Here is a 12,320-nt window from a genome sequence, read left to right as displayed (position 1 = left end):
AGCTTCAAATTTTCCTTGGAGGAAATACTTTTTCCTGTGAGGAAATTTTTGACAAACACTTTTCCTTGGAGGAAAATTCAAGACAACAAATTTCCTCTAGGGAAATCATTGTTCTTCAAATTTCCTCTAAGGAAATTTCTGAAGATCAAATTTCCCTTAAGGAAATGTTTTCCCTTATTTTTACTTGTTGAACATTTCTTCACTACACCATGTATACAAACAGTATGAATATAATAATAACAAGACTGTATAATTGATGCAAATGATATTTAAAACTTTAATAAATGTTTGACTCAACATTTTAATGACATTGAAAATAATACAGTCTGACTGTTTAGATCTAGGTATTGTTTAGACTTTTTTTTATAAATTTAACTTTGATTTATAATTTTTTTTGGAGCAAATGCTTCTATTTTCTTTGTAATTGTTTCAATGCGATACATTAATAAGCAACCAATTTGAATGTCATACCATTTGTGGTGTTCTAAAGAATTTGTTTATATATTTGCAGATTAAATAATAAAATAAACACTTTTCGTGTTATTTTAAATTAGAATTTCTTCTGTTTCAGCTTGTGTACAGTTATTCAATCCACTACGTAAGAATTCAGTGAATACATTATTCCATTCACTAAACAATTCCCTTCAATTCTAAGAGAAATCATTTTTGCAAATTGTTCTTCAATGATCTTCTTCTGTATATTTGATATGAGGGAGCGATGTAAATGAGTGGATAAAACTGGTGTTCCTTTTTTCAACAACAAAATAGTATTTGTTCAGCATTCTCCTTTCTTTTGATTAAGATATGTTGTTGCTTTTATGCAATAGTGTTTTTGTGTATCTATGATAGAACTCCATTTTGTTTATGGTCATTATCATGTGATAATGTTGAAATTTCCTATTTCTTTTTTGCAGGAAAGCACACATTCCATTTCAAATTAATCCAATTATGCACTATGTAAATAAATTTCAACTATAAGTTTCCTCTTCAGTAATGACCTATTGATCATGAAAACCAAGATGTCTGATCACCTATAAATACACAAAATAAACAAATAAAATGTTATAAATGGAGAGAGAAACAGCAATAAATGTTTTTCATGTGTATCTTTCCTTATTAAAATACATTAAGTAAACTTGAACTCGAGAAAAATAAATAACTGCGATGTAGACTAGAAAGTATAAAATGCCAAATAAAGTATTCACGAAAAATTAGTTGATTTACAGAAGTCAAGTCCCTGTTTGCAGGAAATTTACATCATTGGTTGTCTGGTGGAGAGTTGTCTTATTGGCAATCATACCACATCTTATTTTTATATAACCTTGCCATATTCCTATTGTGCCTGTCCAAAGTTCAGAGCCTGTAGCTTTTGTCAGTTTAGTCTGACACTAAAATTTAGTGGTTGTTGTTGTTGTTGTTTCATACCGGTCATATTTATTTTTTGTAATTTATTTTGTTATAAACCAGGCAATTAGCATGATTAGTTTTACAGTTTGGATTGTTTCAATGTTTCATCTTTAGGTCTTTTATAGCTGCCTACTTTGACTATAGTATAGGGTATGGATTTTCTCATTATTGAAGGTCGTAACAGGCCTACAATTGCTTTCTCAAAGCCATGATAGTTTTCATATTTAATATACCACATCTTTTAATTTTTATAGTAATCATGATACTAGTAATCATCTTTCAAGTTCAATAACTTTTTTAAAATTAAAAGGTGCCTTACCATTTAGGTTTAGTTGGCTTCTGCAAATTTTACATTGCCTATCATTTCTGCTGTATATAATTTCTCTGTATCTTCTATAGTTCTTGTCCTATACATAAAAGAGTAAAAGTTGAATGACATCTTGCATCACTATTTTTTTCTGTTTAATGTACATTATGTATATTAATGTGTGTTTAATAAAAATCTAAACCATGAGTGCTTGATAAGCTTCTTGACCTTATAGCTGGTCTTTAAGCTTTAAATGAATTTTAATGATCGACTAAAAAACTATGAGCACTGTGCAAATAAGACCCCTGCCCTCCAAAAAAAAACAAAACATGCACAAACAGTGGTAAACAGGCTATTATTTGAACTTGGAATTATTTTCAATTATGGAATTTGCATAATTTCTTGTGTTTAAAATTTTTAATAAATTCCATGTGTATTTGGTATTATAATCTTTTGAGCGGTTAATAACACTTTCCATACAATGTATTTTGGTTAGATAGTGTTGTGCGCGGCACAGTACATTCTATTGAAAATATACTATCTTCATTGTAATAGAAAGTGTTGTGCGCAGCACAGAACATTTCAGTACAGAATAAATATGGAATTTATTAAAAATTTCAATAACAAGAAATCAGGCAAATTCCATAATTAAAAATAATTCCAAGTTCAAATAATAGCCTGTTGGTATTTATTGACATACAACATGTATATAATTTGGCTCCATTTATAGATATATAACTCAAGTGACTATAAGTTTAAGGCTGTGATTTTTTTTAACAAATCCATAAATTTCTAAAACCTTTCAAAGTTTTTGAAAATGGACAATTTTAAAATAACTTTGCAACAACTAAAGTTCCTTAACTCTGCATCTTATAAAAAAATATACATGATAAATAGGGAATGATACTCCAGCTTGCATATTATTCAAAGTTTTAAAGGAACATAACTGAAGAACGGTAAAAGTTTTACTACCAAAATTTGAAATTGATCTGATTAAAATTGTGATAAAAAGTATTTTTTTAAAGTTTAATAAAATTTGGTTGAGGGAAACTTAAGTTAGAAGGCCGAAACATTTTTTTCCATTTTTAAAGAACATAACTATAGAATTTAGTAAAAGAGACACTACCAAAATTCAAACTTAATCTGTATTTTGTGATGATAAGCATTGTGTATTGATTTCATAACATTTGGTTGAGACAAACTAAATTTTAGAGAACAGGAAACCAAAAATTCAGCATATTTTCCCCATTTCTAAAGGGGCATAACTCTGATACTCTAGTACAGTAACACTGACATCACCAAAATTCAAACTTGATATGAGAATTGTGATAACAAGCTTTTGTAAAAGTTTAATTGAATTTGGTTGAGGCAAACTAAAGTACTGTAAGAGAACAAAAAACAACTTTGGGACAGACGGACAAAAGATCTGACAAGTGTTAAACATTATGCCCCCTCCACTTTGGGTCATAACAATAAAAAGGGAGTTTGTCAAGATATAAAAACAATTCACCAAAGTTTCATAAAAATTTGTGAAAGCATTCTTGAGACTATCCTAATTCCAAGTCATGATAGTACAATGACATAAATCAGATTTTTTTTTAAATTAAAAGGAAAATTATCATGTTTATGTTATACAAAAATAATTCACCAAGTTTCATGAAAATTGCTCAAAGCATTATTAATAGTATACTTACTGGAAAAATCCCTAACTTTAAATTAAAAATTTAAAATCCCTAAAAATTAAAAAGGAGCTTAATTATCATGATTATATCAATAGATAATTCACCAAAGTATTATGAAAATTTTATGATTAACAATGATTAATGTATTCTAATTCCAAGACTATCTAAGACATGGTTTGTTTGAATTAAAAAAGTTGGAATAAAGTACCTGCTAGAATTCAGGAGAATTAGACCAAATCAGGCTATCTTCTAGATTATCAGACAATTGACTGTACATAGAAAAGGAATTTTCTTTTTTCTTTTTTCTTATTTAGCTATTTGTTATCTCTGTCCTTAATATATACTGAACTAAGCCATTTTTTCACATATTTTTTTTGTTTTTTCTCTCTTGTGACTTGTTATTTAACATAACAAAAAAAACCAAAGGCAATGAAAGAGAAACTGACAATGCCAAGGCAAAACATAAGATGCAGAAAAGAAAAACAAAACAAAACAACACCAACACCAACATCACCAAAAAACTAGTGTTGAATTCATGTGCTCAGTCAGTCAGTGAGAGTTCGCAGATCCTGACCTACTATATCTATGCTTAAAAACCTAAAAATCATATAGTTCTAAACATATTTTGTAAATTTATACTTGATTAAAATGTTGTCATAAATAGCATAGACACCTCTGAGTTTTGAGAACCACATGTGTTAATTGTGCGAGTATAATCATTGATAATCATGCACAAGATTGACTTTTAAAAGCCTATATATTGAAATTTTCTGAAAATATTGCATGCATTTATTAATATGACCAATTTCAAGAAATGCACAAAGATGTGAGATGATTTATATAATTGTAATTTCAGGAATTTACAGTAAAGGCTTTTATCCTCACTGCATTTTGCACTTTTCCTAATTCAGGAGCCAGAAGTTATGGCCTTTGTGACCTTTGTATGATTTTTATTTTAGTTTCTTTTTTTTATATTGAAGAGTTAAGTATGACGTCCATTATCACTCAACTAGTATACATTTTTGTTAATGGCAAGCTAAAGCATGCCTCACAGGCACGGATCCAGGGGGGGGGGGGCTGAAGGTTGGACATGTTGGAAGTTGGAACCCCCTTTCTTTATTGGACGATCAATGCATTTGAATGGGGACATGTAGTTGGACACCCCCCCCCCCCCCCCCACAAAAAAAATTGTCCTGGGTTGGGAACCCCTCCTTTATATGACTAGATCCACCCCAGTCTCAGGTTGCGGGATTTTCTCATTGCAATGAAGACCCATCGGTGACCTATGGCTGTTATCTGCTCTTTGGTCATGTTGTTATCTCTTTGATACATTCCCCATTTCCATTTCCATTTTCTTTTCGGTTCTATTATAAATATTAGAAACGAGTTTGGCGCCTTTACAAAAATATAATTGTCTGTGCTGATAGGGGAGTATGTGTGCATACCAATATTTAAATTTTCTAGGCCTTCTTTTTGAATATTTTGTGCATTTCTTGGTAAAATACTGTCAGACCTCGAGTGCTGTTGTTTTACAAAAACGGTCAAGTAATGTAGGGGAAGGAAACTAACTAAAAAGACCAAAATAAGCCACAACTAATGGGGGTCTCATTGGGGGTTCTGTTCACGGATCCCGCTTAGTTACTACTTATTTTTTTAGATTCTCACATGATGCCATCCCGCGTACACTATGTAAGTGAACAATTCTGCTATTTTTGTAATTTCCCATGTCCCGCTAAACTTCATTTCGCGTTTTCACGGCACAATAATTTGAGGGAGGATAGGACCTTTATCGGGACTGCGGGATCGGGTGTTTTTAAGCTCTGGATTTCGGGATTGACCCTTTCGGGATACGATAATTCTTTTTTCGAATTTCGGGACCTCTGGATTTCGTGTTTTTTAAGCCCGGGATTTCGGGATTTCGGGATTTCGTGTTTTTAAGCTCGGGATTTCGGGATCAGTACCCCTCCTACCCTCCCTCATAATTTGACTTTCATGTGTCACGTTTACAAAAAATACGCCTCGACAGTCCCGAGTCCCGCTCAGACCCCCCTTATAGGTACATAATGAATAGTTACTATGTAGTCAGTAGTCGGGTCAAATACACATGTATACACTTTTAGACGACCTTAGATTCATTTCACAGCGAAAATACTCATTTATATTGAACATTTTAGATCACTTTACATTTAGATTTTATAACTTTTAAAATAAAGACCATATAGATTTAAGATCATTTAATCGAAAGATTATAATTTGTCAATGCGCAACTGTAACCAGGTACTGAATTTTTTTTTGCATGGGTTAAGTTAAAAGTGCCGGGAATAGAAAAGCAAGTTAAACTTCTCATCTGGACTTTTTAATAAGTCTGTATACCGGACCTCTTCTCTATTTTGGGATTGAAAAAAAATCTAAAGTTAAAAATGCGGTTTTGAGCCTATTTCTTCTTTTTAATTTGGTAACACGTTAAGCCATTAGTGACACTAATATGGTATATTACCAATAATAAGGCCATATATTTCGGTGTGTAGAAATACCGCAAAAGACTTCTTAGTGCACTAAGAAGAAAGTTTTTGCATTAAGGACACTAAAACGATGTTTTAAGATCACAGCGAACATGAATATAAGAGGATATGATTAAATACCTCAAATCTATAAAGTTAGGTATCAATAGATTTTGTAATTTTGAAGTTAATGACTTTTTAATCAACGCCTGCCACTCGCCACGTGACCAACGGTTTATTGCAGATTCCCGAATCATCATGTTCAATCAACCTAATCCAATAAACAATTGTCTTTTGATCGTTACTTATTGATTAATCAATGGTTGTTAACCTAACGTTTTAGCGTGGTATAAATTCAAGTTTATGAAAGAAAAATAAAAAATAAATTTTGTGTTTTAAAACTTTGCCTTTGTTATATATATTTAGTTTTTAAGGAAATTGCTATGCAAGCTTTTTTTTATTTAAAGAACCCTATTTTGAGATAAAAATTGAGAAACAAATGCTTTTGATATTTCATTTCCTTACTAACAACACAAGAGTTTACATACTATCATTATTCATTGAAAGACATTTGAGAGTATGTGGTGTCCATGGGGTTCTTCAAAATCTGATTACAGAAGTAACATATAGAAAAACTCCAAGAGGTAAAATTATATTACGTTTTAAAAAGAGAATTATAGAATAAATCATAACTGTCTTCTATGAACGATAACTTTAAACTGGTGTCAATGCTTTTTTTTTTTAACAATTCATCTTTATTTCAACAATTGAAGATGAATACCATTTTATTTTATAATGTAATAAGCACTATGGGCAGGCGCGGATCCAGAGCTTGAAGTGGGGGTTTGGGGGAGGGGTTATGTGAGAAATGTTTAGAACACTAGAGAAGTTTTCATGTTATACCAAACCATATGTTTTTCAATAAATGGCACACTTTTTGTTCATCCGGCATATGGTTACTCTAAATAAAATTTTAAGTATTAATTTTATAAGGTTAATTATTTGATTACAGATCGTATCTACCCGTTTTGCAATTGTTGTATCACTCTAAGGGAGGCTAATAAAGATATATATAATAAAATATAGAGATAGCAGCCTTGGATTGTCTTAATTAAATCCTTTGGTCCTCTAATTATCAAGTCACCCTCTGGCCAATGTTATTATGACTTGTGTATATTTAAAGAAGTGTAGCGACAACGTGTCACCCTATTCAATGCTAGATATTCAAATTATAGTAAAGATAACATTAAAACAAGAAATGGTTAATACAAAAAATATTTTAAGATTTTCAACCGGGGGTGGGGGGGGGGGGGGGCTCGCTTTAACCCCCTAAATCCGCTAATGATGTGGGAAAACTAAATTATTTAGTTAACTTAATCATATGACTCTTAAGCCCGTTCTGCCATTATTAAGAAACGCTAAAGAACGGAAATGTATGATTTTAAGATTTGGAAATAAATGAAATTGGTGTCACAAATGGTATGTCTGCTTGTATTTAAAATATTTTATAAATAGATATAATGCTCATATACATAATTATTAACGGTTGTTTTACTTCGCTTATTTATAGCATTTAAGGTTTATGTACCCTTCTGTAGCCATTTTTGTACGAACTTTTCAAACTTCAATTGTATCAAAACTACAGATATAATGAATAATAGAGATAGGCCATTTTGTACATATTCCAAGGGGAAACTTGATGCAAAGCATTATTTTTTACTGTTCCATTGCATTTAATAGAAAAAGAGGACTTTGTGGCAAATAAATCAAGATTTTTATAGAAAATCCACAGCCTTTATCCTTGTACTCTCATATTTGGCAATTTGATGACTGATAGATATAGGATTATTGCATGCAGTGCTAGCATTGATTTCCTTAAAACAAGTTTATAAATGTAGTTATTGGTTAAGACAAGTATAAATATGGCCAAAATCAAGTACACCTGTTAGGGTGCGCTCGACTTTAGTGACTCCGCACGAGGTGTTTTGGAATTTACAGGTTACTTAGAACTTTTTGTAAAAAATAAACACTAGCACATCATAGAAAATCAAATGAGTAATTTATGTTTCAAATTTTATAACAAAAATCTCTGTATTAAAGGCTGTGGATTTTCTATAAAAATCTTGATTTATTTGCCACAAAGTCCTCTTTTTCTATCAAATGCAATGAAACAGTAAAAAATAATGCTTTACATCAAGTTTCCCCTTGGAACGTGTACTAAATGGCCTATCTCTATTATTTATTATATCTTTAGTTTTGATACAATTGAGGTTTGAAAACTTCGTACAAAAATGGCTACAGAAGGGTACATAAACCTTAACTTCGTATTCTTATTTTCGGCATCAAATAAAAATAATGGAATAAATATATAGGAAGTTCCAATCAATAGACAACGTACAGAACAGAGCAATTCGATATTACTTAGGCGTTCACAGATTTGCACCAATTCTAGCACTGTATGGGGATACTGGATGGATACCAAGTCAGTTTCGGCATTGGGTGAACATTATTCGATACTGGAATAGGCTTTTATCGTTTGAAGACGACCGATTAACGAAAGTGGTGTTCAATATGGATTATGATCGTTGCACAAACAATTGGTGTAGTGACACTAAAGATATTTTCACTAAACTTAATATGTTACATTATTACGAAAGTAGAACAATGGTGGATTTAAAATCTTTTGAACAAATTGTACGAACTTATTACAGTGATATATGGAGAGAGTCCTTGATAAATAAACCAAAGCTACGATCTTACTTAAACTTTAAAACAAACTTCGAACTAGAGCACTATGTAAAACTAAATCTTACGAAACACGAGCGATCTGTGCTAGCCCAGTTTAGATGCGGATTATTACCGATCAGAATTGAGACTGGTAGATATATTGGGGAACCAGTAGAAAACAGACTATGCCGATTTTGTAATTCTCAAAATGTTGAAAGTGAGCTACATTTTCTTATAAACTGCACATTTTATAATGATATCAGACAAACTGTTTTTAGCGAGATATTAATGGTGCCTGACTTTACGCAACTAGATGAGCAGGGAAAATTAACATTTCTAATGGTGAACCATCCAAGGAAAATAGCTAAATACTTAGCAGCGTCACTTTTCCGTAGAAAACAAACAGTTTACTCTAGTTAACATTCTTAAACTTTTTCACAAACATTAGTTGAATAATATATGAACTTTTACAATCGTTAATTCTTAATCTATAATTATCTGTATTTAAATTTAAATTGGCAATTGACACGTGATATTAGAACATTTATATTGAACTAACAGTAAAAGGTGACTTATTGGTCCATTGGGCCGGGTGTATTATATATGTAATTATATTTTGTACAAATTTATGCTGATTTACACATGTCACTATAATAAACAATTTACTTACTTACTTACTTACTTTATATTTTGAAAGACAAGGAAAGTGAATTAAAAAATATATACAACAAAAATAAGCGAAAGGAGATGTGGTACGGCTGTCAATGAAACACCTATCCACAAAAGTTAAAAATGAAGAAGATGTCAGAAATAAATTGGTCATAATTTATTTACAGTCTAAAACATCGAAGGGACTAAACATCAACCTATACATATTTATACTTGTAATGCATTTGTATATAAACATCGAATCAGAAATATGTTCCTTTCCTAAACATGTTTAAAAACATTGCTGTGATAGTTATCAAAAGTACCAGGATTATAATTTAGTACGCCAGACGCGCGTTTCGTCTACACAAGACTCATCAGTAACGCTCAAATCGAAATATTGATAAATGGCATAGTTCTTAACATTAGAAAAATGAATGAAGTATTGGCAACTGGACGTTAAGCAACCAAATATCAATCCTCACTTTTCCGTGAAGTGTTCACAATTATTTGTCTTTTTAAAATTAAAAGGATGAAAAATCCCAAACTGAAAAGAGTTGAAAATACGCTATTAATTTAGAAGTAAAAAATATAGCAGACAGAATAAATACGGCAAAAACAAACAAATGAAAAAAAATAGAGAACAATGTGAAATACCATATACATGTTTAATCAGTATACTAGTTGATTATTCACGGGCCAAGGTTGAGCGAACATGAATTGCTATCGATTATACTAAAGGTGACAATCAACTTTTTGAGGCACGTGTCGAGAAAACATTAGAAAAAATATAATTTAAAATTATGAAAGGAGTAGGTCCTTAGTGCACATTTTTGTTCTTAGTGCACTAAGGAGGTCCTTTGCGGTGTTTCTACGGACCCCATATATTTGAAGCTGTTCAAAATTCTGTACATTATAGGTACGTGTATCAGATCGGACAATAATTTTCATATATATAAACAGAATTACTGTATAAGTTATCTAGTATGAAATATGTCCACTGGACCGACCGTGTAAGTGCATGCTATATATATTATATCATGTATATAGCCAGTCAAAAAGATGTGGTATGATTGCCAATGAGACAACTATCCACAAAAGACCAAAATGACACAAACATTAACAACTATAGGTCACACAAGGTCGTTAAAAACTTCCATTTGTTGTTGTCCACTGAAAATAAGCTCATAAAAACACGAATCCCCGTTTACTCAATTCCACCTTTATTTGTTAATATTTCTTTATCTTTTTCTTTTGATTTTATCATATCTTTTTTGTGAAATATTTTGTGTGGTCGAACATGAAATTGCCTCCGATGCTACAAAGAAAATTTGTTTAATGTCATCTGTTGCAATATATGCTAAGTACTACACGTGGACAGGATGTTCCCCAGAAAATAAGTTATACACACCCCGATATAACCCCGAGGGTACACGCTACTGTCATATGGAAAAATACTGGGTCACCTGTAAGATGGTAATCAGCCATGCAACTAATTAGGTTACTGACCATGTCACTTCAATTTAAAAAGTTTATCGTTAGATATCAAAATGATAAATTCATTTTAATTAAAAATTTAAGAACTAAAGGATTTATCATTAAAATGAAGTGAAATAATTCAACCAAATCGTATATATAGATTATATACATATTTTTTTTTATCTATGCCGGAAAGAATTGAAAAACTGTATTTATAATTTTTTGATTTGTTTTATAGAAATCTGTGTAGGTCTCATGAAATGGAACTCACGCAACGCATGCCTAATTAAGATTTATAAATTTATTGAAAAATATAACAAAAATTTAGTTTTGATATTAAATTAAAGTTACCTTTCCGCGCTGTAATTTATTTGATATGACATGAATCAAGCAATTTTTGTTGAGGGATTTGGGTTTGTCCATGCAACGTATAAAAAAAGAAGTGTATGTTATTAGTATTTCACATGCCTTGTTTTCGCCTTGAAGCTCATTATTCAGAGTGTTTCAGACAAGATGATGAAAATAACGTGCAAGATACTTTTTTCGATCATCGTGAAGAGACAATTTTAATTCCCATTCCTCGATGCACTCTACCCCTGTTGAATTGTATATTTATAATTCCTCGTGTTTTAATTAGCCCCCCCCCCCCCCCCCCTTTCGTGGTTACCGTTATGCCAACAAATACCCGGGGCTTGATTTACATGTAAAATCATGGGCGGATCTACATGTCTCCATTAAATAAGGGGTGTCGTTGCCGCTGGTTTTCTACGGTTACCCCACCCTTTTCATATAATTTAGATTTCAAAAGTGTATACCTTATTCATATATTGTGTAGGTAAAAAAGTTATCTTTTCCCATATTGTTTGCGTTTTGATTGGTGTGTAATGCAACAGTGCAATACCTAAGTGTCAAAAGAGAGTTTTTCCCGACCTATTCACATATTTTTAAGGTTCCTATATACAAGGTGATAGGACGTTCGGTTCCGTTGGAATAGGTTACCTTTTCACGCTATGCCTTAAAACTTTTCCTGATGCACAGGTAACCTATTCCAACGGAACGTCCTATCACCTTGTATATAGGAACTTGAGAGGATTCCCGAGATTATCATTTATGCAATGATTGCTCACAAAATGCTAGGGGAGGCCAACCCCGGATTCCATCCCATTCGACCCGCCACAGAATACAGATATAATTGATAATTGTTATTTAAAAGTCATATACTATAGCCACTATAGTACTAGAACCAAACACCTGTTTTCGGATATATCTGAGACTACTATAACACATGTGTTATAGTAGTCTCAGGATATATATATATACATACACCACATCTTCCTATGTCTATATAGCTGATTTACCGTAAATAACTGCGAGAAAATGAATAATACACAAGTTGATAATTGTCTCTTCTCTGCTAATTTTAATGTGCATGCAATATTCACTCTGATTTACTTGTGAGACCACCGACACTAATAATAATTACCTACAAAATAATAGGTGCTCCTCTTTACTGGGAAGAACATTTCGGATCCGATCAATTTATTGGTTCCATTCCCCCATTCTACACTT

At 31.7% G+C, this 12,320-nt stretch overlaps 1 protein-coding gene and 1 long non-coding RNA gene across 5 annotated transcripts in view; one reads left to right on the top strand and one right to left on the bottom strand.

The window, feature by feature from the left end:
- The window catches only part of LOC139518784 (uncharacterized), a 310,064-nt gene that overhangs the window by 272,668 nt on the left and 25,076 nt on the right, over window positions 1–12,320 (top strand). The gene's annotated exons all lie outside the window — the stretch shown is intronic.
- LOC139518794 (uncharacterized) lies at window positions 251–4,945 on the bottom strand. Its single transcript, XR_011663455.1, has 3 exons — window positions 4,842–4,945; window positions 1,727–1,814; window positions 251–1,031 (listed from the first exon to the last, which is right to left on the bottom strand). It is a non-coding gene; the product is annotated as an uncharacterized lncRNA (long non-coding RNA).

Source organism: Mytilus edulis, chromosome 4, assembly GCF_963676685.1.
Source record: "Mytilus edulis chromosome 4, xbMytEdul2.2, whole genome shotgun sequence".
Classification (NCBI taxonomy): Eukaryota; Metazoa; Mollusca; class Bivalvia; order Mytilida; family Mytilidae; genus Mytilus; species Mytilus edulis.
Note: the sequence above shows the minus strand (reverse complement) of the source record. Positions and strands in the feature narration are given on the sequence as shown.